We start from the raw sequence: 27431 nt of genomic DNA on the forward strand, positions 1-27431 counted from the left end.
CGTTACTGCACTTCTATTTTCATTCCGCCTCACGTTCTGGAGGTCCGCCCGGTGGTGGAGGAGAAAAAATGCGTCCCCCGAACACGATTGATAGGTACGGGCAACATGCGAGCGTTGCTGGCCGTGGGTGGCACGCGTGTATGCGTGAAACACCAAGCAGACACCGCGTTGTGTACGTGCGGCGTGCAGAAGGCGACAGAAAGAAGAGAGACGGTGGCTTGGCCGAGGAAGCGAGAGCAATTGCAAAAATAGTGGCGGTCGAACGGCGGAAAAAGAAGGGGCGCTCGTTCTGTAGTACGTGTTCCGTTGCTGCGACGTTATTGCTGCCGGATGGAAATAGTTATTAGGTATAGTTTATTAGTCCTGCGACGTGTGTTGTAACCAGAGATTTCTCTGCGGAGAGGTTTGCGGAGGAACGTTTGCAGGGGGAAAAAAGGAGAGCACGTTACGGGGGTTACAACGCTCGGAAGAACTAGGTAACCGTATTTTTCTTTTGGAATCGTTTCCGTCATTCTGCTCTCTGACCGAGGGGTGAGGTAATGGCGGTACAGGAATATTTAGTAGACTTTCATGTTTGTTTCGATTTCGAATCGAAGATTTATTAGGAGCACTAAGATGGATTTCCCAGATCCATCATTAATAGCTGAGAATCGAGTTTGCTCTTATTAGATGTAGATTTTCGATATTTTTCGAATCTACATATTTATTCTGGGAATGTTACGTGAATCGTACGAAATGATGTATGAAACTTAAATCGTGTATTTCATAATTTCAGGTCGTTTTTATTCTTACACGCGATGCATAGCTCTTGAAGTTTAAAAAAATATAGACTCAGCAGAGATAACACAAATAACTCAATCTATCATGGAATATTTAGAAATTAAAAAACACGAAAATATTTTAGATGGTCACGTTAAATGAGATATTCTACACAATTTATGTGATGAAATGCACGAATAATATAATAATATACAGACACGTTTGCTGTGTTATGATTTTAATTCGAGCTACATTTACGATATGCGTATGCAAATTAAGTGTCACGAATGTTTAAAGAATCTTTTATTACAATTTATCCAAAGTACACACATGAAGTCTTATAATCTAGAAATATGTTTTGTGAAATACTTTTCTCATTTTTACCCTTTTTATCACAAATAACTGGTCACGGTAGCAAATTAATAGAGTATTCAACTGATTAATTATAATCATTATCAAGTATTTCCCTAAATGTTTCAATGTTTTCAATCTTTCATTGTAGGTAGTTTCATCGTCAAAACTGTCAGAACATGACAGGGTGCGATAGCTCAGCGTGACGAATAAGTGTCGAAAAGAGAATCCATAATGCGTACGCTGATTTTGCGCACGCTCCCCAGGTAATTTTACGCGTTTCTGTTGTTTTTGAATGCCTTGCAAACGACGACTTTAAATATATGCCCAAGTCAAACACGCGCAGGAGCCCATGGGAGCAAAGGTGACACGTGGTCGAATAAACAGGCGAAGCATCGCGAAATGAAATTCGCAAATTGTGCGATCGAAATTTAAACGCGAATGTATTTCGAACGAGACGAAACCCTGCAAACGATCACGCACCGCTGAAAGATTTTGTTGATTTGGTCAATCGAACGAGAGAAACGACCTGATATAACGATCGCAGCTTTTATCGCAGCATACCATCAAGGTTAATCCCTTATCTTGTTATTTATGGCCATAGGATCTGTAGGTCTAAATTACCGACTCGATATTTATGAGGAAATTTTAGAGTAGAGAGTCTGAAGAAAAAGATTTAACGGGCTACCTTGTGTTTAAAATATTAGCTACGAATGATTTAATAGTTCAATATATCTGTGCATTAATTTTAATACGACTCATCGTTTGTGCGCGTGTTTAACGACAGTTATAGTCCTTTTTGTATTGTATTTGTTGCACAGTATACACTTGTGACTCATAAATGAAGACATGCGTTATTTCTTCAAAATTCTTAAATATCAAGGAACAAGATTTCACTCAATTTATTGTCATAATGTCATAAATGTTAGCAGATATTAAATAGTTTAAAAAGGATACGTTTCTGAAAACTTGTAAATTTTTTAATACGAAGTAATACTCAGCTTGCATTATCCATCTTAATCATATTCAATCAAACCATACAGTTTACAAGAAATTAGAATTTAGTGACTTGATCTTACTATCTCATGGCCCGAAATTATTTATACTTCATTAAATGTCGTAACATTCATTACGAACCACTTTATACACTAGTGTCATATATAATGTGTATCAAAAAGATCCATCTCCTCGCTCCTCTAACTTCCTGAAAAGATAAAAAAGAAAGAAGAAAGGAAAGACTACAGCAGAAGCAGACAGTAATAAAGTATCTTTGATCGAGAGAGAAAGAGAGAGAGAGAGAAAGGAGGAGAGACAGTGAAGAAATCGGAAAAAGGAAGAAAGATGAAAAGCTTGGTAGAATCGGAAGAACGACGAAGAGAGGACGGTAGAAAGAAGAGGGTGATCGGGAGAGCCGCCCCTCTCTCGTCCGGTAGATAATTAAAAATAGTCCCCGCGGCTCTTTACTCCTTTTTCGCGGCTCATTAAATCGACTATAAATTATGCATCGAAAATTACGGTCAGACCATCCGAATATCGGTACGAACAGAGGAGGAAGGACTACACCCCTTGGCCCAACGCGCCACGGCATAATAAGCAATTTGTAATCAAGAGGCGTCGTACGGGTGTTATAGTTAGTAAGAAATCCAATGGAAGTCCCGTCCCATCCGTGGACCATGCCGGGCCACGACGTCGTTCGTTTTCAAGAGGCTTGTACAACAGCGGTGGTTGTGATGGTGGCGAACGGTGGAACGGGGTGAGGTTGGAACGCGTAAAAAGAATTGCAAATTGCGAATTAGCATTATGTCCCGACTACTCAAATCGTTATTATCCTCGGAGTTCTACTCGGTGTGGCGCGGGCTCGACCCTGCCCCCGGGGATGCGCTTTGTCGTGATACTCGGCGCAAATCGGATTCACGTCGCTTCGAGTACTGACGCAACCAGTTATTACGCAGGAACAGGACGAAAATTAAATATCGTGCGTGCGCCGGGCCGCGCCTCGCCCTGCGCCTCGGCCCTGTTACCTCGAAAAATAGCTGATAAACCAGGAAAGAACCGCATTGTTTCGGTCGGGGCTATCGAGGACTCTGACCCACCTGTTCTTCCTTTCTATCGGTTTTTTGAATGCATACCCTATCCAAAATAGGAACTTATATATGTATACGTACGCACATTTATGTTCGGGTCATTTTCCCGCTATATTTCGCTAAAAGGTTGATTTCGAAAGTTCAAAAGTTTCGCGCGGGTATGAAATATGTATTAATGTATTTGATTTTATTGCAGGTCAATTTTTTTGATTATGTGTTGAACTATTGGAGATTGATATTTCGGAGTTGTTATAGGAAATTAATCTTTCGAGTTAGTTTTAACTCGCAAGCATGATTCGGAAATATACACGAGCCATACGTGTGTATATTATTTTTGTATATTTTATTTATTATTATTTTGAATTTCTTTTTCGAGTTTATGTTTATCATTATTTTTGTTTTTCAATACTTATTGTTTATTTCGATTAATGTTTATAAATTTGCCCGAAGCAAATATGATTGAAAAACAACCAACAAATGAGAGATGTAAAGAGGAGGGAGAGAGACGGAAGAGAAGGAGGGAAAGATGTTATTGAAGATTATACGAAGAACATACGTACGTATGCTATGAACTTAAATTTCATGATAGTATGAATAACAGAGGCTCAGTATTAACTTGTTCGTTATAACCGAGCAGTTTCTATAATACCTAGATGTTCACTAGATAATTATCCTGACAAGCTCTTCGTATTATTGGATTTTATTATTCTATTCAAATATTAGTATTTAAGTGTTACAACTTTAATTGTTGCTTTGTTTACACGTAGAATTTGTTTAGAATAAAAACAAAGGACAAACATTAATATATTTATTATAGGTCGATCGTAGTTCAGATAATACAGGCTCAACATTAATTTGCTCGTATAAACAAGCTACGGATAAGCGAAGTTCTAATCTATCTATTGAAGTAGTTGTTCTGTAAACTGTCTTTGTACGCATCTTATTACACGAAAGAACGAAAAAATGTTTGCTACAGGTGTGAACGCCACGTAGGTGCGATCAATTAAATTACTCGTACACATTGCATGCACGCGTCGCGGTTAAGCGAACAATGTTGTATCATCCGCATTATTCCATCTATCCGATCGATCAAACGTATCCGGGCCGGTTGATAAACGCGCAGAATGCGCGATGAAAGCACTTCCAGCCTTGGTAACAGTCGGTTGTTCACAGTGGGATGAAAACCGGGAAGATTAAAAAGACGTGGAGACATGTGAATTCGGTCGCGCGTAGGACGCGGAAGTCTTGTGCAAATCGCACGGAACGCACGGACCGCGTGTCTCTCAACCGGCCGGACCGCGAAAATTTAAATAGCGGCCCCGTTGGTCATATTATTGCATTAATAAATGGAATTAGCGAAACAGTAAAGTGCTTTTAACGGGCTGTGTCTATCCTGACTTCTCTAATATGACAAATACACTACGCCGCTTTACCGGTTTCGGCGTTCTTGCATTCATTAAATGACGCCGGCAATGCGGTGCCGCGCGCGCCGAGGTTATTAATGGCACCGCATCAAAATCAATTTTCATTTGTTGAATACTTATGTACGTTGCAATCCAATTTGCACGGCCACGACCATGGATCGGCGATCTCTCACCCTCTTTCTCTCGCTTGTCCTCCCGCTTCATCCTTCTCTTCCGCAACTCCCCCTACACCCGTGAATTTTACTATAATTGAAAGTCCTCGAACATCCACAGACTAGATATCAAGATGTAACGCAAGGATGCTCGGATACTTGGCTAGTCTTCAGCGAATAATTATTAAGTTTATCAAACTACCTTTCTGTCCGAAGATATTTTTCTCATTGGAAACTCTAGATAGGACGCCGTTTTCGTTTGCTCGAAACGAAGTTATGTCGAGAAATAAAATTATACGGACAGGCGGATCTTTTTTGAATGACCATTCTAATTTGGTTAACAGATTGATAGCCTACGTTATAATTGCTTCAAGTATAATGCAATTTATCAGTGATCCGTGGAATTTCAGTTTAATCATCGCTTGACCTAGTATTCGTTTGGCGATCTTTGTTGGATTTTCGCGTTCCGCTATTGTTAAAACCGACGCTGGATGTAAATTAATCGAATAAAGAAGCCGGATCTGATATTCAAAATTGACCAGGACACAATTCTCGCATTATGAAGTCGGAATAAAAATTAATATTGCAAACAGAGAGGATTCTTTAGCGTGCTTGAAAGAACGTCTATAAAATACTTTCGTTTAATCGTTTTGTCACTTTTTAGCAGAATTTATTCAATTTAATTCGGTTTAAAATACACTTCGTATTTTTACATTAGGATCTTCCAATGTGATAAACTTGACAAAAGTTCGACGATCCATAGCCGTTTCTTGGTTCACGATCCAAAGGTCACGGTGAAATTAATAAATATCTGTCGGTAGAACAAGATCGATCAATTAACGAGAAATGGAAGGAGCCCGTAGTTAAGGCGGAAAAAGTCTGAAAAGATTTCCTCGGGTAGAAATGCATCTTGAGCCGGATCTTTTCCCAGAAGTTGCGCGTAGTTGACGAAATAAAGGGTCCGCGGGAATAATACTGCTACCTGGAGCCTCGACGACTCAGCGAAGCGGCTGGAGATCTCGAAGGAACCTAATTAACTCGGCGCATTCGAATGAAATTATTTTTGCGCGATCGTCGTCGAGAAGAAGGAAGAAGAAGAAAGAAAAAGCAAGTAGAAAGATACGATAAGAAGAAAGGAGAGGAATATTACGAGTGAGACGATCCAAGGAGAGGAAAGAAAGAAAAGACGAAAGTTCGACTGAGAATCCACACACACAAAGAAGGAGAAGGAAGAAAGGAAAGGTGGCCAGGGTGAGAAAGTAGCGGACGTCGAAGGATGCGAGAGGGCGAGATGAAGAAAGAAAGATAGAGGGCAGGAGGAGAAGTAGGTGGAAGGGCCGAGTACGCCGGCTCGAAACTACCAAACTACTTTTCAAGTTGCCCCCGCGGCCCTGGCAAGATTATAATTAAAACGTCGCGCGGTGCTGGATAATAAATTAATGCATAATTAACATAGCTAATTATAATACCGGCTGAAATTTTTCTCGTAACTCGCAACACACTGGTACACCTCGCATGCGAACCCAGCGCTGCCCGGTAATTTATGATCGGACATGAAAAATTACCGTCTCGGGGGGGTTTAATCATCCTCGAACCAACCCCTCCTTCACCTCTCGCTCTCCTGCATCGGTATCGTCGACCTTTTGCCAACCAACGTTGGCTACACGTTCCCTCGTCAGCACACACTCCCCTCTCCCAAGATCCGGTGGCTGGACTTAATAACTTATTATAATTCGAAGCAACATCGTGAACATCGACTAGTAGACGTTGGCCATTTTCGATCGTCGTTCACCGTGAATCGACTTTGTAGCTTCGAAACAGTGTTAAGGCCGATGCTACGGTTAGATTGCGCACGTGGACACAACCAGCGGGTCTGACGCTGCAGGTGGAACGTTTTATATACATGATGGTAATGTAGATTCATTGTGAGCTGTTTAAACGAGGAGTAATGTGCTTCTTTGTCTTGGCTAATTAACGCTGCAGTCTGATCGTCCGATGATGCTGTTAGTGTGTAAAAAATTTACGCGAAAGTCTGGTTCGTGTGATTCGTGATAAATACCTGGTAAATGAGTAGAAGATGGTAAAAGAGACTGGCGAAAATAGTGAGAAATAGAGGGTGAGATATTCGAGGGGTGGCTGACGGTCAGAGAGGCAAATCGAGTTGACGAATGATGAATTTTAAGAGAGATGAGTTCGTAGATAGTATTTAGGATTTCATTATGGTGTAGTAGAATGTAAAATAAAAATCAGTCGGATTTATGAAAATAGACGATAGGTAAAGCGAGATGAATATTATATTCTGATCCTCAAACATACTAAAATGTTTGATATTTAGAAAGTCAAAATTTCTACGGAATATTTATTAGAATTTACTTGGAGATTCTCTATCTCTTTACGTACTGTTCAGTTTTTAGTAAAAATAAATAGTATTATATTAATATTTACAAAAAGTACAATTAATCTAACTGAAATTGATTTATATTCAATAATCGTAAATTTGTAAGTATAGAATCTTTAGTTAAAACATGGCTAGGGAAATGACAGATGGATAATATTATAGATCGACAACTCGACATCATCCTTTTCATCTTCTAAATCTTAATAATTGAATGATAAAATCTCACAAAATAGCTCAGAAAATAATTTATAGTCGTTATCCCTTAATAAATCCACGAGACTAATTCACTTACTCGCGATTACATTTAACTACTACAAACTTTTATATTCGCTCTCGATCAAATCTGTCATCTTAAGAACTTTCTAGTTACATAAATGCGCAATTCTACGTGACACCTAAATATGTTGTTCAGAAAATACATTCATACGAGAAAGAGTTTAAAACCATCGACTTTTCAAACGTCGGAAGATGAAAAGTTTCGAGATTCGTCGGCTCGCGATAATAGAACACGGCGCGTCCGTTAATTGACTTATAAAAAGCTTAAATAATTAAATTAGCATTAAAAGCCGCCGCGAGCCGGCCCTCTGGCTATCCTATAATTCAACATTGTGCTTTATTTTCCTCGCAGTGGCAGTAACGTGAAAGCTACCGCCGCTGCCTCCGTTGCCACCGCTGGTCTTTTTCAAAGCGGACATACCGCACGCGCGTTAATTCATTAGTCGTCGCTATACATCGTTCTCGCGGAAACTTGCCCGGTTTTTAGATTCTCTCTGTCACGGCTTTTCGAGAGCGATCCATCCCTCCGCCTACCGAAACGGCTGCCTGCCGGCCCCCAAACCCCGATCACGTCACTTGGCCGCTTGAACGTCGGCCGGTCGTTTCCTACGTAATAATTTACACTCCACACGGGCCGCTACTTTCCCCGCTCTTTGATGTTATTTAGGCGCGGCGATATCGGTAAACCGTGGAAGTAATAAGCGTGGCCTTTTTATTCTATAAATATTTAGGTGGCTGCGACCGACCAGGGCATCTCTGTGCCCATAAATCGATACCGCGGATCGATGCCTTGATACGTTGGCAAGGCTGTTCTCTCACTGTCTGTTGGTCATCGACGTGGTGGCCCGCGCTCGCAAAACCAACAATTTCTATGAAAATTTATAGAAAACTTCCATGTTGCCTATTATCGTTGTCAGAGTGTATACTTTATACATATATATATATATACATAAAAAATGGTATACATAAAAAAATGCACGGAATCGAACGATACGAGGAGGCTGTGTATGCAGGCTACGTAACAAAATACTCCCCCAGCGAGGGATATAACTTTCCTGGGACAACGGGGTCGCATCGTTTGTCGGAAAAATCTGCAAAATCGCCGGCCGTTAGCCGGTTAAAATCGCGCAACACGACGATCGCTTAGGCTAGACACGCCACGAATGCACTAGCGTCGTAGTAATTTGTCCGCGTTATTCGAACCGGTCGCGGGGACGATTTCTCCCTACGCCTCCTCGTCGAGCCCTGTCGACCGATGTGTGAGTGCGTGTATGGACATCGAAAAGAGAGGCAGGGGAGGGACAGGGGCTGGAGGCGACGGGCGGATACGGCGAAAATGCAGACAAATGAGTTAAAAAACGCAGGTTGCATCGCCGTAGTCGGCGTCGGCAGAGCGGCGTTGCCGGCGATTTGACATTGTCGAAAGTTAATCAATGCCCCCGTAGCGGGCTGCAGAGAGCCGAAAGAGAGCGACAGAGAGAGAGAATTAGGGAGCAAGAGCGAGAGAGTATAAACCGAGAGAAGGTTAGAGAGAGTAGGATGATAAAAGAGGAAGAGACAAGAGGAGAGAGAGAGAGAGAGAGAGAGAGAGAGAGAGAGAGAGAGAGAGCAGTGGTGTGCAACTCCGCCCGTGTGCCGTTCCGTCAATTTTTTAAAATTAAATCACTATCTGTCCTTGTTAAATGCATTTCCCGGCTCCCCCGAAACTCATCCCTGGCCGGTAGATCCCCTCTCACCCGATGCACCAGCACCCCCGCAACTGCCGTTGATGCCGCTAGTCGCGCGTTCGCGCGCGCTATTGTGCCACTCTTCCCCCGTCGATCCACGTGCTGCGTCTAATGACAGACAGTTGGCCGCGAAAAAAAGTGTGTAAATCTGCTGGAACGAGACAGACAGAGATACACGGATCGAAGTGCGCGGCGATCGTCCATACACGAGTGAAGGGGGATCAGGTTGGATAGAGATAGGCATTGGAGAAGGCAAGAGACAGATAGAGGAAACAACGAGCGGGACCGAGCAGAAAGAGTGGCAGTGGTAAGAGAGAGGAACCGCTTGGCGATGGTGAGGAACAGGACGGGAAGAGAGTATGGGATACGAAAGAGATAGAACCGCGCCATCGCGGCCTTCATATATAGATGGCGGTTGGTAGGTACGTTCTGGTCTGGCGGCGGAGCGGACGCGCGCGCGGCCATTCCGGTAAAACGCACCGGAATAAAAATAATGGCTGGAAATGGACACGGGGGGTACACCCGGCACCTCGTCATTTTTTTCTATTAGCCGAAACTTACAAACACCCGGGGCTTCCGGCCATTTCGGAGCGCCGCGTTCACCGCCAAACTGCTCCGCCGACCGTGTCCCCGCGTCCGTGTATCCAACGTCGAAATTCGAAACGCCGCGCCGCGCACCGCCGTGAGTTTCCCCGGCTGCAAAAATCGTGGCCATATTTTTGTTCGAGCTTCTCTGTCTTTTCCCTTTCTATTCTTCTTTGCTTTTGCTATACCCAGTTTTATTTTTTTCGGTCGCCGCTGTTTTTGTTTCTGTCATACGCTCTGCACTCCTCGTTCAGAACCACCCCCTGCCTCCTCTTGGAGAAATTTTTTTTTTTGATGCTATTGTTTCTTTACTTTAATTCTTTTTGTTTGTTTGTTCGTTAATTCTTTTTTCAACGCGTACAGACAGAAGGAGGTGGAAAACTCGCGACAGTTCAACCGCGCGATTAAAATGTCATCCGTGCGCTGCAAATGACGACACTTTTTTTCCCGCGACGGTTTTCGAGCCGCGCGACCAGCCACGAATAATTCAGTCGCTTCATTGTGGTTATTAATTTCGCGCGTGGCCGCCAGGAAAAAATGTGGCCGCGCAATGTTTCGAATGGTCCCAACTTATGCCCGCGTACTCCTCCAAGCGCCGCTGCCGTTACGTGCAATCGTCCTGTCACCCTCGATTTTCCGCCCGTTCAAGGGGAAATCAGAGAGATGAATGGCGGATGGTCGGCGATTTCGAATGGCAGAAACGCGCCGGAGACGAATTGCCCTGCGTGAATTTTCGTCAACGTTATAGCGAAGGAAATGGAAATTTAAGAAAGGTTTAAAACGATTAAGTAATACATGAAAAGAAATGGTTATTTTTTGTGAACAATATATTTGCGACACTTTCGATCACTATAAGCATTTTACGAAAAGAACTGATTTTCTTATAGAAATATTACATTCATGATCTTGGTTAAGCAAAAATTAAGGAATTTATTATGTTACGAAGAATTTTGGTAAGAGTAAAGAAGCTTTGAAGATGATCTTTTTTCTCCCTTTCTTTTCTTTCTAATGAGAAGAGGAATTTAAAAGCTGTAGAGAAATGTATTTTTCTCAAGGTTAGAATCGTGGCAGAGTTGGAAGACGAAGCGTGGGAAGCTCGAAGTGGGAAAGGTAGAGAGAGCATTAAACTCGTTGAGGACCTTTGTAAGTAATTTACACTGCTTATACTGGACTGTTGCAAAGATCCTCATTGTTTTAAGAAAACTCTTCGAAAAGAATATAATTCTAAATTAATAAAAACAGAGGTAATAATGCTACTTTATGACAGACAGAAGATCAGTTTAAGAATTTTTAGAGCGTAGTTATGATTCATTTTAAGCCTTTACTTTATAATGCTTTTGATCATAGCTTATAAGATACTAAGATGCTGTACATGATCCTGGATACAACAAATCGAAAGTTGTTCAGTCCTGTTCATAAAAAATATGAATTTGTATAAATATCTGAAGTCCACTCATACATACGTACATATACCAAGACCTAAAATTTTATTCTGTTACGAGCATCGAATTGTTACATTTTAATCCCGCTCTGCTTTTAGCAGGCAAAAAGGATTTGCGATGTTTCAAGAAGATTTTAATATACGCTTAAAATGAGAAATCACGCGTATGAACTTGAGATATTTGTTAGAAAAATAAAATTGGATCGAAAATGATCAAAAGAACGAAACAAGTAAATGTGGAATTTTAGAATGAAATGTTTAAAGTGTGTTAGTATATGAGGATAGCACAATGATGTGTCTTGTGGTATAATAAATTATAATTATAATTATAATTTGATAATTCGTTGCTGTTGTTTGCCTTTTAATTTTTTAAGTTTTTCTTTCCATTTCTTTTTGTATATGGCATTTATTTGTTGTGTGTGGTAATTTACTTAAATATGTTTCAAAGTAATACTATAAAATACAATTTTTCAAAATGCAGTGATATAGAAGGATAGATCAAATGGATCTTCGTCAAGCTATTGTCTATTAAATAGCTGATGTTAATTTGTCGACGTTGGTTTTTCATGACCACTGAAGATTAAAATATCTTCACTTTCTATTCCAAGAAGACAATCAAACCTAACAACAGTGATATAAAAGCAGAAGAGATGTAAGGAATACGAGCGTTCCCCATCGGGATCTCGTTCCAACTCATTCGTATGCGGGCCGAAATGCCGTAAGACGTAACGTACGTGTTTCGTTAAGGCGGATCAGGCGAAGGGCACAGAGGAAATTATGCACAATTAACGTCAGTCAAGTATACTTATGTTACCGTCGCGTTGACCGATACTTTATATACACCGATGGTATTCCGTGAATTTGATCGTGCACGGATATATCTTCCATAATCATATACGACGACGTTGCCCTTAAATGGGCGCAGGATAAAGAATCCCTGAGATAAAATTAACGATGTTCCTCGAGAACGTGATGGATCTGACGATCGGACGTATATTCGCCCAGATTATTGACCATTCGTATCCAGGTTGTTCCATTGTAATTCGACTGGGTGCATAACGTCGATTAACTGCCAGCATGCATCAATGCTCGTGCTTCGGGTTAAAGTGACTCATCAGTAGGAAGTGGTGCATCGATAGCCACCCTCTTACGTTCGAATCGTCGTTAATATTGTCCGCCACGAATGCAATCAACCGACATAATAACCATTCCGTCGTCCTGACAATTCGTAGATCGCGCCGTCATAGAATCCTATTCGTTTCACGGTTATTTTATCCGATATTCCCCTCTATACCTATATTATCAGATATAGTTGCTAATGATACGACTATTGGTAGAATAGGTACGATGTCTTACCTGTTATTTTCAATAGAAATCCAATTTTGGAGAAAACTAGTTTCTAAGATTATAAATTTTGCAATGAAATGAAGGTGGGATATCTAGATCTAGGAATTGTAATCCTTGTGGATATTTGACAATTCAAGATTAAGGGGTCTAAGAGTAGATTGACAGCATTTTTATCTTTTGCGCTTTGAAAATTTTCATAATATGATCAACCAGGAATTCGAACACATTCTCGTAGTTGTCGAAACTAAGTTTGAAAAGGAAGGTTATAAATATCTTTTTTGCTGTTTTCATTCTTCGTCAATGAAAATAGTGTAAGATTTAAATAGTATTCTCTGAAACAGTTTTAAAATTCGTAATTCGTCGTAATCATCACGTTTTAACACCATATAAAATAATTTCCTTCTTGAAAGGTAATCTTTCAATCTCGGAGTTCATAGAAAACCTTGTGGCAGCGCCCACCGACTCATCAAGCTATAAATATGTTTCAAAAATCCATCGTACGCGTCGATCGTTAAAAATCCGATTAAAATAAAAGGATTACAATACAATGTCAGAATGCATAAAGAGTGTGGTTGTCGCGCGAGTACGATACTACAATGAATCTCAAGAAAGGGCCCGCGGAGGTTGCAAGAGTCCCGTCGAGTCGGAGAGCAAATCTGATTGGCTCATGAATATTAAGTTCGGCCCGCAATTATTATCTGCGTTATAAATCGGGCGACCTGCCTCGGCAGCCTTCTCGAGAGCCCAGGCGTTATTATCCGCGTTCGCACACTCGGATGAACCACAGCCTGTGCACGGTATACACGATTCCGACACACAGAGAAAAACGAGCACACAGAGACGTATAAACACGATTGCTTGGTCGCTCGTGCTGTATCTTCACGCAATGCTCGCGATTACCCCCAAGTGTTAATTACTAATCTCGCCTCTGCTAATTATAATTAACGCCTTTCGGCTTGGAATGGCCTCGACAGCGCCGATGGAACGATGCAAAACGAAAGGACAGATCGAGAAGGATCGACGGTGCGCGAAGCTTAAAGGAGATCACAGGGATTCTTCTGCCGAGTCTCAGTTCGAAGAGGCAACGAACGTATTTTGGACCGGTTTCCAAGTCGATCTCTCGACGCGTTTCTCGCGAGTTTCGCGAGCTTGAAATCCAGATACACGAGTTTCCACGCGTAATAAAGGGGCTGTTGATCGAACACCGATCATAATTCGATGAGGGAAAATTTGCATTCCAGGGCAGGAGTATTTCTTTGATTAAGTAACCTAAGCGGTTTACGAGTTCTCTGCGCGCGGACGATCGAGTTAATGCGCTCTGCACGAGATAATGCTTGTCTATGCTTGAGAGAATCGTAATCTAGCTTTATTAGCAAAGTCCCTTGTTTATTGCCACGATTTTTAACTCCTTCCCAGAGAGAATTTCATCGCCTGTGGAAAATTGACTCGTGTTGCTGTTCTGCAGATCAATTGTTTCTCTCGATATGGTTCTTCAAATGCAATAAATTAGAGTGTTTTAGAAATTTGCGTTTAGAAATATAGTTTAAAAATTTGAGAAAGATTTTTGAATGAGAACGTGAGATGAAAATTTATTAGAAAATCATCTGAGGATTATACGAAGAATTTTGTAATTGATCGTAAATGATATTGTTTGAATTTAACTTTAAAGGTTAAACAGTTTCGGAACTATGATGTATTGTCTTCATAATATGATATTTATTTCGTCACATTTATGTACGTATAATGTATTTGAACACTTCCTTATGTTTGACAAAATATAATTACAAAATTATGAGTATTTACTGTAATTATTGTATAGAGTATAGTAAAATTCATACACCGTGTGTATGTGTGTGTGTTTCTCTAAGTAAATTGAACGTAAGGATACTCAAATATGATATTGTAGATAATGCCGTGCAAAAGATGTAAATCAATTAGAATATTTTATTACTTGAAAATTTGCTGATAACATTTGCCTTAATAAATCAACATATATCAAACATAAATCAACTTGCAAACTATATACGTTTAAAAGAAAGAACCGATGTATTGATAGAATCCTACAACTTAAAACTTCCAATACTATTGTTAAAGGAAAAGAGCAACAGGATAAAACAATAAAAGAATCCTCGCGTCATGCAGTTTCAAAGAAACAAAGCGGAATCACGGGTCAAAAAGGGACATTTTCCAAACTACAGAGAACGGTCGCGGTCGTTTGAAGCACCGACAGGAGCGCATTTTCGCCGTTAGGCTCCCCATGTCGCATTATCATCGGCATTTGAGGCTGACGTTAGCCAGGGTAAACTGAGGGCTACCTGCTGCATCGTCCAACTCCCGCGGCACTCTACGGGCAGCGCCTCATTAAAATATGCAAATACACGGCTCTCGGCTGGTCCGTTCTGTTTCCTTGCTTCCCCTGCATGCCACGTAACGCGCGTGAGCTCTTTCGCGCCAGCGTTCGCGCTCCCTCGCTCGTCGAAATGTTTACGATCACGGCGAAATTAAAAGTACCGCTAAAATATTGCCCCAATACTTATATGTGCTCTGTGAGAGGCCGATAGGTGCCCTCGAACCTTCTCCTTAAAGGCTCCTACTGTTCGAAGGCTAGCACGCGGAACGATTACATTGGATACAGAGAGGTAGACTTGAAACGGCGTGAACATACCACGGACAGTTCACTTAAGGGACTTTCAAACCGTTTAACTTTGTTACAACGCCGCTCGATTCACCTCGTTTATTCTGCATTCAATGCAACCGAGTGATCGCATATCCATCCAACTATTCTTCCTAACGGAATTGCAAGCTTCGATATTTGAAGATTATAGAAGAAAGACTCGACGAGTCATATTTTTCTTTTTATCAAGATTATATGAACGCATTTTATTCGATTTTAGAATGAAGTATTTTTATCACACTCCGTTCATATAAAATCTTGAGAATTTATACAGTATGTTGTTTCTATATCAAATACATACTAAAATACACTTTTCTTTACTTACCAAGTAGGTAATGTAAAATTCAGAAAATCGTGCGGGCTTCATTTGTTTTTTTATCGAACTGTATGATACATTTTTCTTTTTCCATTTTATGTCGTATCTTTTTATGCGAGTTTCCAAAGGAGTTCTTATATTTTTTTATAAATTGCGATTTGATATATGTTTGTTTATTTATTTGTGGATATAATATAAATTCTTTAGTGTACATGAAACATGCGAGGCGACTTTGTTTTACATGACCATTGATTGCAAGACTGTAAAAGTGGTATGAGAACTGAACTGGTCAGGCGTCTCGCTGAAATTATTCCCATTAATAATGGTGTAATTAATAAGTGTAATTAAAATGGCAATAAAATCTGAGGTGCGATTCTTATAGAAGGTTATAGTGTTTTGCAATTACGGCGATATGGATATATTTAATTTAATTCATGGAATTTCAAGACAATAATTGGTGACATACAATATAAATTGTCAAATAAATATACGAGAGACAAATTCGTGTTGCTATGATGAAAGTAATATCAAAGATTCTATTCGATGAACTTCAATAATACCAAAGAAATTGTTCTCAAAAATTCCAAAGAAATTCCAAAATTCCAAAGAACTCAATAATTTATCCTAGATCTAATTAAGTCTAAACATTCCGAAGGATTCAGTAACTTATCTAAAATATAGACCTAAATGATTTTACAAAAACCTAGTCTCAAAATCTAAACTCGTATCAACCTTTATAAAAAGATCTCGAATCGCTTCTCACAATCGCAAGACATCGATATTTCGGACTCATCAGCGACATTGGCTCGACGTCGCCTTATCCACCAGGTAATCCGCGGCAACGAGCACGAGTTAAGGACTTAACCGCGCGCGACTGACGGCCGATCGCGATAAACAAGTTCGTATGGATTTACGGAAGAGGTATGGGCCCCGTGATGCCGCTCGAAGAAGTTGCAGTTGACGAGCAAAACGAGCTTCTTTCGGACAGGTCCTCCGGGCGGAGCTTCGCCTCTGGGCGCATTCGCCGCGTTACTCCTCTTCGTCTCGTCGCGATACCATTCGGGTCTCGATTGGCTGACAACGAACGCAGCGCGCGTGTATGCCCTGTTCGCGCTTAACCGCGATGATTTTTACGATCTCGATCCGCTAACGAGTAGTCCAGCGCCTATTCCATCGGACCTTATGCGACGATAATTCTTCATTATCGTACATTGTTGCGAACAGTTGGACCATGGCGGCGTTTCACATCCGCTCGTCTAAGTCATCGGATGAACCGTACGCAGGAGTGATTTTTTACCGAGCTGCTTGGTAATCAGCACGCATTTTAATTGCCAATTCGTTTTATTACTCGCTGTTCTCTTTTTCATGGTAGATAATTTTGACGTTTATGGGAGACGGGGTGACTAATCAGGCTACAAAGTAGTCTGGCTTCAATTTGGTATTCGTTAGGCCGCCGCGCTTTGTGTTCTGTTGTACTCGTTAAGAAGACGAAAATGAAGCGCGGGATGATTACATGAGAATTCAATTCTTGTCAACGATCCTTTAATGCGCCAGTGGAGTATCGAAGTCCTGGCTGATCGGTCAATGAGATAGCATCTTCCAATTGCCGTAATCGCGGAAGAGTTGTCCTCTTGGTGTCGTAGTTATTAACCTCTCGCTTAATGGCATTAACAAAGTGGCAGAATTTCATTAGCTCGCGCTTCATTCTTCGCGATGTGGCACTTAAATTTGTTGGAAATAATCCCTGTACTTCTAATAACAAAATAATTATGTTTCATGTATTCTTGTGAATATTCTTGTGACCATTTTCCACAGTTTGATTCTTCTTTTCAGTTGTTACATATTCTTAATTTCAATGTTGTATATCTAATAAAATATTTGATGTGACGCCATAAGTAAACTTTCCTGAATTCAGAAACTCGTACTAGCCAAACTGATATTTCACCATGTTATATTTCACGAATATTTAACATTATTTCAATAGAAAATGATGCTTCTTATAAAAAATTTTAATCGTACTTATCGATTTATTTTACACGTGTACATTCATTTTTTTTCTGAATCGTACCACTAGTTTGCTGGAAACTTGTGATGACTTGCTACATCTTAAATTAGCATAATACTTAAGAACATAAATTACATAGTTGTTAAATCATATTGGATAACTACAGTGGCTACAAACGGTATTGATACATATCCTTATTTCCAATGAAGAGTTCTTTGATCAGTGAATCTCCTCATATCAAAATAAATGTACTAAATGATACGAAATTTAACATATTTGGGACTAAATAATATAATTCTCGTGTAGATGTTATAATAAATACAATGGCATCAAATACTTTTTGCAGCCATAGTATGTAATTTTATATAATAAGTTAATGCAAGGCACAAATCAATATCACGAATTCGTACAAACCTTAACGAAATTTGAAATATCGTATTTGGATATCGTAATACTCGTCTCAAAAGATCAGTCGCATCTTGCACCTGTCGCCTTCAATTTTGATAATTACGTAACACTAGATCGTAAATCTCTTAGACCATCCAAAATAATTTCTTTCTCTTCTATTCCTCAACCACCGCAGATTAGATATCCTCTTCCTCCTATTAGTTGTAAGGTATAGTATCCTTAATAAATTTCTCTACCACCCTTTCAAGAATTATACAAGCCCGCATAAAATGATCAGAAAGTCTCGCAACACCTCGTGTAGAAAGCAACAATGTTGCAAAAAAGTAGCCGTGCAACGTCTCAACGCGACACGAGAATTAATTACTCGGCTCGAGTTAACCGTGGTGTACGGCCTACTTGGAGCAGGGTATTTTACTTATTAATGGACACGGAACGAATTTCTGAAGGTGTGGTCCGAGGACAGCTGACCGTACTTTTCGCGTTACGTTTTACGAGCATGATTTATTACCCGCGCGACTTCTGCGTGCGTATAATTCCATCGCGGCGGTAATGGTATCCTCGCGAGGTGGAAATCATCCTGCACCTTGCGAGACTGAGCTGGACAAAGAACCGGGCTTCTTCTCGACGTGCTAATTATGCGAGACGAGGCGCAACCTTCTTCGTGTTGCGTTGAAATTGGTTCACTTGGACGGGTTCCCAATTGCCACGGCGATATAAACGCCGACGATGCGATGCGATGGAAGGATACGAGCCGTGGCTTCGACACTCGTTACATTAATGCGCAATTTTATTGCAGAACCATTTTTAATTGTGCCTTTAATAACAAACCAGATCATTTTAAATTGTTTTTATTTGCCCCCGTTGTTGGTATTACATTATTTGAGTTTCCTGCACGTTCTGTTTTCGACCGAGTAAGGATAGAAACCTGGTTTCTTCGAGCAATTGAGTATTTAATTAACGTTGCTAGAATTTTCTTGCATAATAATTTATTAATTAATTGACATATCGCAGGTCTAGAATTTTATTGCGCAAATAGTTTACATTAAGTGTAGAAAACTGTTCTGTGATATTGGTTTTACAGTCTATAACATAATTTCAGATTCTGAGATATTTTTTAAACATTGCTATAACGGAATCTGTATACTGTTCGAAAGATGAAAGAAAGCAATTAACAGATCAATGAGAAATATTTCAGAATGACCGAGCTTATTGAAATATGTTTAAAATAAAGATTAGATTTCTTGTCGTGAGAATTACATAACTTTTCTTACAATTTTACAATTTAATAATTTTATATTGAATAGGATAATTAAATATCCAGTAGTCTGAGAAATTCACTTGCAAAATTTTACTTATTTTTTTGCATCCTTAATATTCAACAAATAATAATAATTTATATGTAAAAAAAGGACGAGGTTTCTCTTATAGAACAGTTTTAATCGCAGAAGCATCTTCTGAATTTTTTATCCATTTTTTCCTAGTTGGAAAGACATACGGACTTTTTAATATAATTTCTTTGATGATTTATTTCAGTTTAAAACGTACATACTTCTTAAGGAATACTGTATTATACATAAATCTTTGGACGAACATACAAGGCACTTATTTGGTATTTTTAAAGATACTTGACTGTAATTACTGGTAGAAGGAAGATTGACGTAAACGTGGGTACATACATACAACTGAACAAATACTGGAAGGTTAATTCTTACACAGTAAATAATATAATGATGATTTATAAGCAGTCTCATTAATCAGGTCTCGTAATTAGCCGGTTACACGAATACCCGGAGAAATGTCGGACTTGATTTCCTTGAAATCACCGTGAAACTATCTTTCTGCCGAATTTTTCTCATTTATGCCATAAATTATAGTCTGTTCTGAATACCATGGATAAACAAGATTTCTTAAACATGCTCGTCTATCAAACAACTTAGTTAAGGTATATTAAGCAAATATTTCGATCATGATTTCGTAAAAAGAGCCTTCGATTTACATATGTCCGTTCGTAGATCATCGTTAATTTACGCGACACGAATTATGTTAATGTCTCGTTACTTAAAGGTACCGTTAGTTGAGAACGAAAACGCTTGACAGATAAATTACCGCGATAAAGGAAATGGATATTTGCACGCTTCCCTTCGCCATGATCCTCTTCGCATACCTTCATCGTTCAGTCAAAGAACAGGCTGGCAAGTATGAATTAAAACGTATATTACAAAATATTACGTAAGATTGTACATTGACCTATCGAGAAGTAGCATTAATCGATGTCTTAGGATTATTTCAGTTATTTTAACTATTTCACCAATGAATATTTCTTGAGCTATGGAAAACAAATTTTTTGGTTATTATTGATAGTAAACAATATAAGGGGCAATGTATTAGTGAGTAATTGTCAGACTGCAAATTTCTATGCATTTATGGGAAATTTAATGCTATAAGAAAGCATAAAATACACGTAATATGCAAATATACATGTATATAAAATTTCTAAAGTACTGTTCTCGTTGTAATATTTAGTAGATGAAACAAATTCTTGCCTAGATTCTAATCTTTTAATTGTATTGATGGACGTATGAATGTATATAAAAGTTTGTGGTTTTAAGCTAATTCTAATAGTTAAGTACTAAAAATTTTTAAGAACTATTTCTATGGAAAAATCCATGATTCCTGTGTCGATCGTTGGATTCTATCCGCCACCGTTTTCACGGAACTGATATAAATGTTGGTGGAGGTTGCAACGCTGCTAGGTGTCTTGTACAGCCTCAAAAGCACTTAATCACAGTTAGCCTTATTGAGCTTACAGATTTATCCACGCCCAGTAGCCTCAGTCCTATCATACCGAGCGGATGATTACCCAGCTGCGTGCCGAATGACGCGAAAAACCGGCCAGGAAGGTGTACAATAAAATGCCGGCAGGCCACTTCATTATGTGTTCTCGTAACGCATTCAAATAACGCGTAATAGCAGTATAGAGCCTTGTGGCGTCTACTTGGGGCGCTCCTCTCGGTGAAAATAATATCAATCGTAGAGTATCACGTATGTGTGATTTTCTTCTGGAGGATCGAATGGTCGGTTCAGCTTCGAGAAGATCGTCTTTACTTTGTTTTCCTTTCATTATTCTTCGCGTTACTTTATTTAATATCAGAATTAAAAACAATTTTGTTACGATGGTGATATCTTTGAATAGTTCGCTGGAAAGAAAAATTAGAGTTTCGTTCGAAGTTCGTAGATTTTAATTTGCTGGTAGAACGTGACCAATGCTTGGTATTCGTCTTGTAGAGATAATTTTATAATTAATATGCGGGTTAAATGGTATCAAGTTCTAGTCGAAGATGTGGGAAAGTTAATTTTGTTGGAGATAGAAAGTTTATTCCTGGTAATTTAATCAATTTTCTTTTGTGATAGTTCTTCATACATCATCTGTTCTAATCGTAATTAAAGCGATTGGTTTTAATATTCTCAATGGGAAAGTCGGAAGACCGTATTCGTGCTCGCTGCAAGTTGATGCGAATTTTTATTTTTGGAGATTCAATTTTTCCAATCTCTGGAAGTATATGAATTCAAGTCGAAGGCATTTATTAATTCTCATAAGTTATTTTAAGATGCAATAAAAACCCCAATTACAAAAGTAGAAATTAATTCTGCAGGATGAAATTTGAGAAATCATTAACAGCTCTGAAAATTAAGGGTTATTTCATTCTATTACTAGAGTTAACTAGAGTCGCTGCATGTACATCAAGGGATGATTTAATTATGATATAACCTTCTAGAATTATAACTTTCTATTTAACAGAGGTGTAAAATATTTTCTTCATTTCTATCGGCAAGGACCAATCATCCAATACCTATTTCCTTTGTCACTAGTACCAACTACAACTACTATATACCAAGGATTATTTTACTTACAGCATAAGTTCCGTAATGACGATTTTTAATAAACCTCCAGGCCATTTTATCAAAGCAGTTTATCACAAAATACTGTCTCCATGGCAGGACAAAGCCCATTCCTGCATAGGATACAATGTACACATCGCCATAAGAATATTAGCCATTTAGAATCCAGGTCCCGGAGTAGAGCGAGGATCACATTAAGAATCGTTGCACCGGCTTGAAAATCGGAATTAATATCGCGTCACCATTCATCTTATCTCCGGGCAATTTATCCCCCTCCGGGCGGAGGGGGTGAATAGCAGCGGCGCGGATTTTTGTTAATGCGTAATTGAATTTACGGAGCGTGTCTACTAGATTGTATCTCTGCCCTATAGATTTCAGCCGGGCGATAACCTTGGGAAGGCGTGGACGGTGGTTCGATTCAATTCCCATTTATAACACCGTCACATCGAAAGTGGCCGCCGTAAGTATGCTCGCCCAGCCGACTACTAAATACACACACAAGTGTCCCGCGAGCCTTTCCATACCTGTATATACCGATACACACGCTTAACCCTCGCCGCGTATTTCTATACGATGTATTCGCGTGTATATGTGGCCGCGGGTACACGAGGCCGTGGTAAAATTCAATCAACTTCTTGCTTTTTATTTTTCTCTTCTCTTTCTTTCTCTTTCTCTTTCTCTCTCTCTCTTTTTCTCTCTTTCTTTCCTTCTCCCTTTCGAGGTTGGAGGCTTGGGACAACTCTAGATCCCTCGTCAAATACTCATGGATACCTGTTCGCTTTCTGATCATGCAGTAAAGAGTAACACGTCGCCCGGTTGCTTGGCCACTCATTAATATTCGTTCTCTAATTGATACGTATATCGATACCGATCTCAGTGCCGATGGAACGAGCCTCTGATCGTCTTCTACCCTTCTGATACGGGTTAATAATTCTCGATAATTCGTCGGACTTAACTTTTCGTAATGAGAGTCGAAACGAAGTTCGGAAGATAATAACTCGCGAGTTTTTGCCCGGAAGCGGTGATAAAAAAATGCCACTTGTCCCCTTGTTTAAGTCAGAAGGGGGTTGATTCAAGGCGAAATTAGCGGGTGACGCAGCGGACGAAGGAAAAATAAATTCCCTCTAATCGTTATCGAGCTAACCGAGTTTTTCGTCGGCGCCACCCCGATCCCCGATATGCATTATTAATACGCCACTGTATCATTATGCAATTTAGTTGCCATCATAGTTGCTGTAATTTATCGATGTATCCGGAATGTAACAATTAATCTTGCCCCACCGTAAGGATATTCAATTCCGCGGTGGTATGATTGCGATCGTATAAGTAACGCGATCGACATAAATCGCAGGACTTCTTGTAATTTCGATCGGCGCTTGTTCCGTCTGACGGTTCATTTTGTTTAAGTACTCGATCCCCTTCTACTTTAATGACCACTTTATTCTATAAGCGTTCCATAAATTTTACTACTCGCCGGTTTTCGGCCGTGTTCCTTATTACTGAATTAAATTGTTTCTTGAATGCACGAGGGGAAGTTTCAAGCTTAAATATTTCTAAAATTTAGTTTTATCGAAAGTTGTGAAAATTCCTTCTTATTCCGAGGAGTATTCAAATTCAAATTCATGCCTACGGGAAATGAATAGAAAAGGATTTGTTTTCTGTTAGAAGAGTATCAGAAAATTGTGGAAATTAAAAAAATTTAATATAGAATGGAAATTATTTTGAACATTTTATATTCAAATCAAACAATTTAGAAAATATGTTTTAGGTCCATTCATGGACAAATTTTTGTAATATGCTATCTATTTATAAAAATATTTATCCATAAAAAGTTACTGAATCATAAAAGAATGCCTCATATTGCATCTATCCAACTTAATTTTTACCATTACATAGCAACAATCGTAACATTCAACTTCATCTATTCAAATTCGAACAATTATCAAGCAACAACCTTAAGATCCTTGTATTCCATTTATGTTTCAATAATCGATCGTTCAAATTGAAAAGACGGACGCGACGGTAACAGCATCGGATGTCTGACAAGAGCAGGCAGTATTTCAAGTCAACGCCTCTGATTGTCACTTAACGAGGTAACAGCCCTTAGGCAAATTGTTAGGGCCGATCGGACGAGCATGTTAAGCTGGCTGGTAACGCGATACCGCGTGGGCAGCTCTACACGAATGTTAATTGTTTACCAATGATAGTTTATGAAGGCCATGATTCAGATAACCGAGTATTGCATAGTACCTGCAAGAACATCGATTCGACATTTTCTAACGAGTACACCTACCGCGTCGCGTTCGGGATATCGCAGTATAGCTCGCGGACGTTTTACTTCAAAATCTCGGCTGATCCGGTTCGAGGCTACCGATCTATTTGTCTTTCGAACACTGAAACTCGAACGCGATCACTGTTAGGTTCTAGGATGTTCTCATTTAATATGAGTTATTCTAATTCTCGCCAGCCACGATAATGGCGTTTGGGATTTTTTGAAAGCCGACCGAAATTGATCCGAGTAGGATAAGAGAAGGATAAATGTTTAGTAGATGTAATGTTAGAAGCTATGGTATAAAACGAGACGCAACTTTCAAGGTGTAACGTTTATGGCGTATGTTATTGAATTGGTTGGATGATTTAGTAGCTAAGATCGTGTTTCGCGTGTTTATTATTTTAGTAAGCAAAATGGTTGTTTGAAAGTTGAAGTGGTTTCAAGATTTAATTGGTATAAGCTTGATCTCGCAATTAGCTTCATTGATCGGAGCACAATTTTGTAATAGAAGGTTATAACGGAATACTAATATTAATGTAAAGCTGTATTTTCTGAGGATTCTGGAAGGCAAGCAACCACAGTGTAATTTATAGAACCCTAGCTCTTTGGGTAAATATTAAATGTAAATCTTCGATGTCATCTTTTCAATTATTTACTAGCATGCCTAAGAAGGATATTTTATTTTCTATCTTTAGGCTTTGTAATAATACAAATATTCATATCAAATCATAATTCATCTTTTACCTATAAATTCTATTTTAGTCAACGGATTTTACAAAGGTTTCATTCCAATCTTTCTATTAATATCTCTTAAAAACTATTCATCGAACAAATTTACGACATCATCACAATTTCAATATTCTGTGTTTCAGAACTTAATCCCATATAAGTTAATAAATTTTATAAAGCTTAAGTATTAATCATTATGGTACAGGTCAGAACGTTGCGCTAATAAATAAGAAATAAACAAACAATTAATCAATAGAAATCTCAGTTTACGACCGGTTTTGCATTAACATTAAAGATAATGAAGACAATTAGTGAGGAGTGCAACATTCTAATAAGAGAAAAGAAAGATGTATAGAAAACAAAACAATATATATATATAATTTAGATTTGGAAACTACAGTAGAACTCCATTTACCTGGACTTGTAGGGCGAATAAACATAAATATATAAATTTTCCTCACTATCTATATATTATTTTCTGTTCACATAGTAGTAACTCACGCCCAGATAGGTGAATTCAACCAGCAAAAGTTTAGTTAATTCGATACTAACTAAAATTTCGTTCCAATAAATAGAGATAAATGAAGTTCTGCAATACTCTAATGAACGAAACTTGCAAGAAGAACAACCAGCTACTTATCAAAAGCGCAATTCTTGATAGAACATGAAAACATATTACATCCTAAAAATCATTTCAACGGATTAAATCTGTAAGAAGAGCAACCAAGCAGCAATGGTACCATCGAAATTCCTGAATCGAGCCGGAGATGGTTGGACATACATCTGTCGAAGAAATTCGTTCCGACGCACCGGCCAATTTCCCAAGCAGTATCACCAAGACATATCGAAGTTCTAAATTCACGATTTGCACCAAAGTTCGACACTGTTTGTGCAGCATACGCCACGGTTAGTTTGCTGGTGGTCACGTGAGACCAGGTCTCACGTCTTGTACCGGTGCTATAGCTCACATTCTGTTGGCCGGACACTTGGCGACGACCCATCCCTCATCCCTGTCGTAGCTGTCCGAGCTTCTAGGCGCTGTCCAGTCACTGAACTCTCGAGCAACTTCTGTTATTATAAGTTAACCCCAGCCCCCGCGCGCGGCCAACTCCGCCACCAGCCCGCTCAGATTATGGCCATCAGCCAGCGACCCGAGATCTGGGTAACGCCGTACCTCAACTTCGCTTCGTTTGTATAAGGAAGTGTTTCAGGTCATCCGAAGAATAACACGTTCGACCTCTTGTCCGTTCTTCACTTGCTGCGTTCACCCACTGCATTTCCGCTCGATTCAGAAGGGCTTGGAACTAGCCAGAGGGTTCAAACTTCGAAAGTAATCGTCATCCATTAAGGTTCCTTCCGTAGGACCTGCTAAATATGTACTTCATTAATGGCAAGGGTTAGGGCGTGTCTACTTGGGTGGATGAAGGGAATGATAGGGATGATGTAAATACTAGGTGTAGAGATTTTGTAGAGGAATATTGGATAGTCAAGTGGAATTGTGCTTTAAGGTTTACTACGGAAATTGAATTTTATGAGTTAAAGAGAAAGGAAGATAGGAATTGTGAAATTAATGACAAGATAGATTCTTTGTAGACGATGTACTGATTAAATCGTGGAATGTCGTTAGAATATTTTATCAATTTTTATCAATGATTCGAATAGTTGGTAGTCGATGAATAGTTTTAATTCTAGAATAGATACTAAGTGTAAGGACTTTATGAAGAAATATTGGGTATGTAGTTAAGAAGAATTGTGGTCTGCAGTTAGTATGACAATAAAGTTTTGTTTTATGTGTGATTAATATATATATATTATATATTAATATATATTATATAATATAATATAAAATATAAAATGTAATATATATATCAGGTAATTGGGTCTGTAAAAAAAGGAAGACAAAAATTATGTAATTAATAATTGGATACTTTCTTTGCAGATGTTCTGATCAAATTGTAGAATATCGTTTGAATATTTTATTATTCAAACAATTCGAATAATTAGTAATCTTCACTGATGAATAGTTTTAATTCTAGAATACTTTAGAATATTTAAATTTTATCTTATAATTGTCTTACATTGAATAATTAAATTCTCGAAAATTTAAATTAAATAAAAATTACACGCGAATAAATACAAAGAAAAGATCGTGATACATGCAAAATCATTGAATGACGGTTCACATATTAGCTCTTCGTTATTATTTTCATTTCATTACTATATATATATATATATGATGATGATAATATATATATATATCGTCGCCGTTCAAATATTTGCCAATATTTCACTTTCACCTCGAATTTTCAGAACCCCACATACAACGACCGTAACGCAATATCCCATTCAAAATTCATAACGTCATTCGTTTACAATTAAAACGAGTGTACGAAGAGGTTCAGAATGATGAACCTTAACTACTACAGTTATGGACACACACAAATTTGAATAGGTAATAAGGAAAGACCTTTGACTTAATTTAATACATACTTTATTAAAACGGCCTGAAAAGTTTTGATTTATTCTATTAATTTCTGATGATACTTGAAAAGTATTATTACTACTAGACTGCGGATTTTTATG

The sequence above is a fragment of the Bombus fervidus genome, chromosome 10, assembly GCF_041682495.2.
Source record: "Bombus fervidus isolate BK054 chromosome 10, iyBomFerv1, whole genome shotgun sequence".
Taxonomy (NCBI): Eukaryota; Metazoa; Arthropoda; class Insecta; order Hymenoptera; family Apidae; genus Bombus; species Bombus fervidus.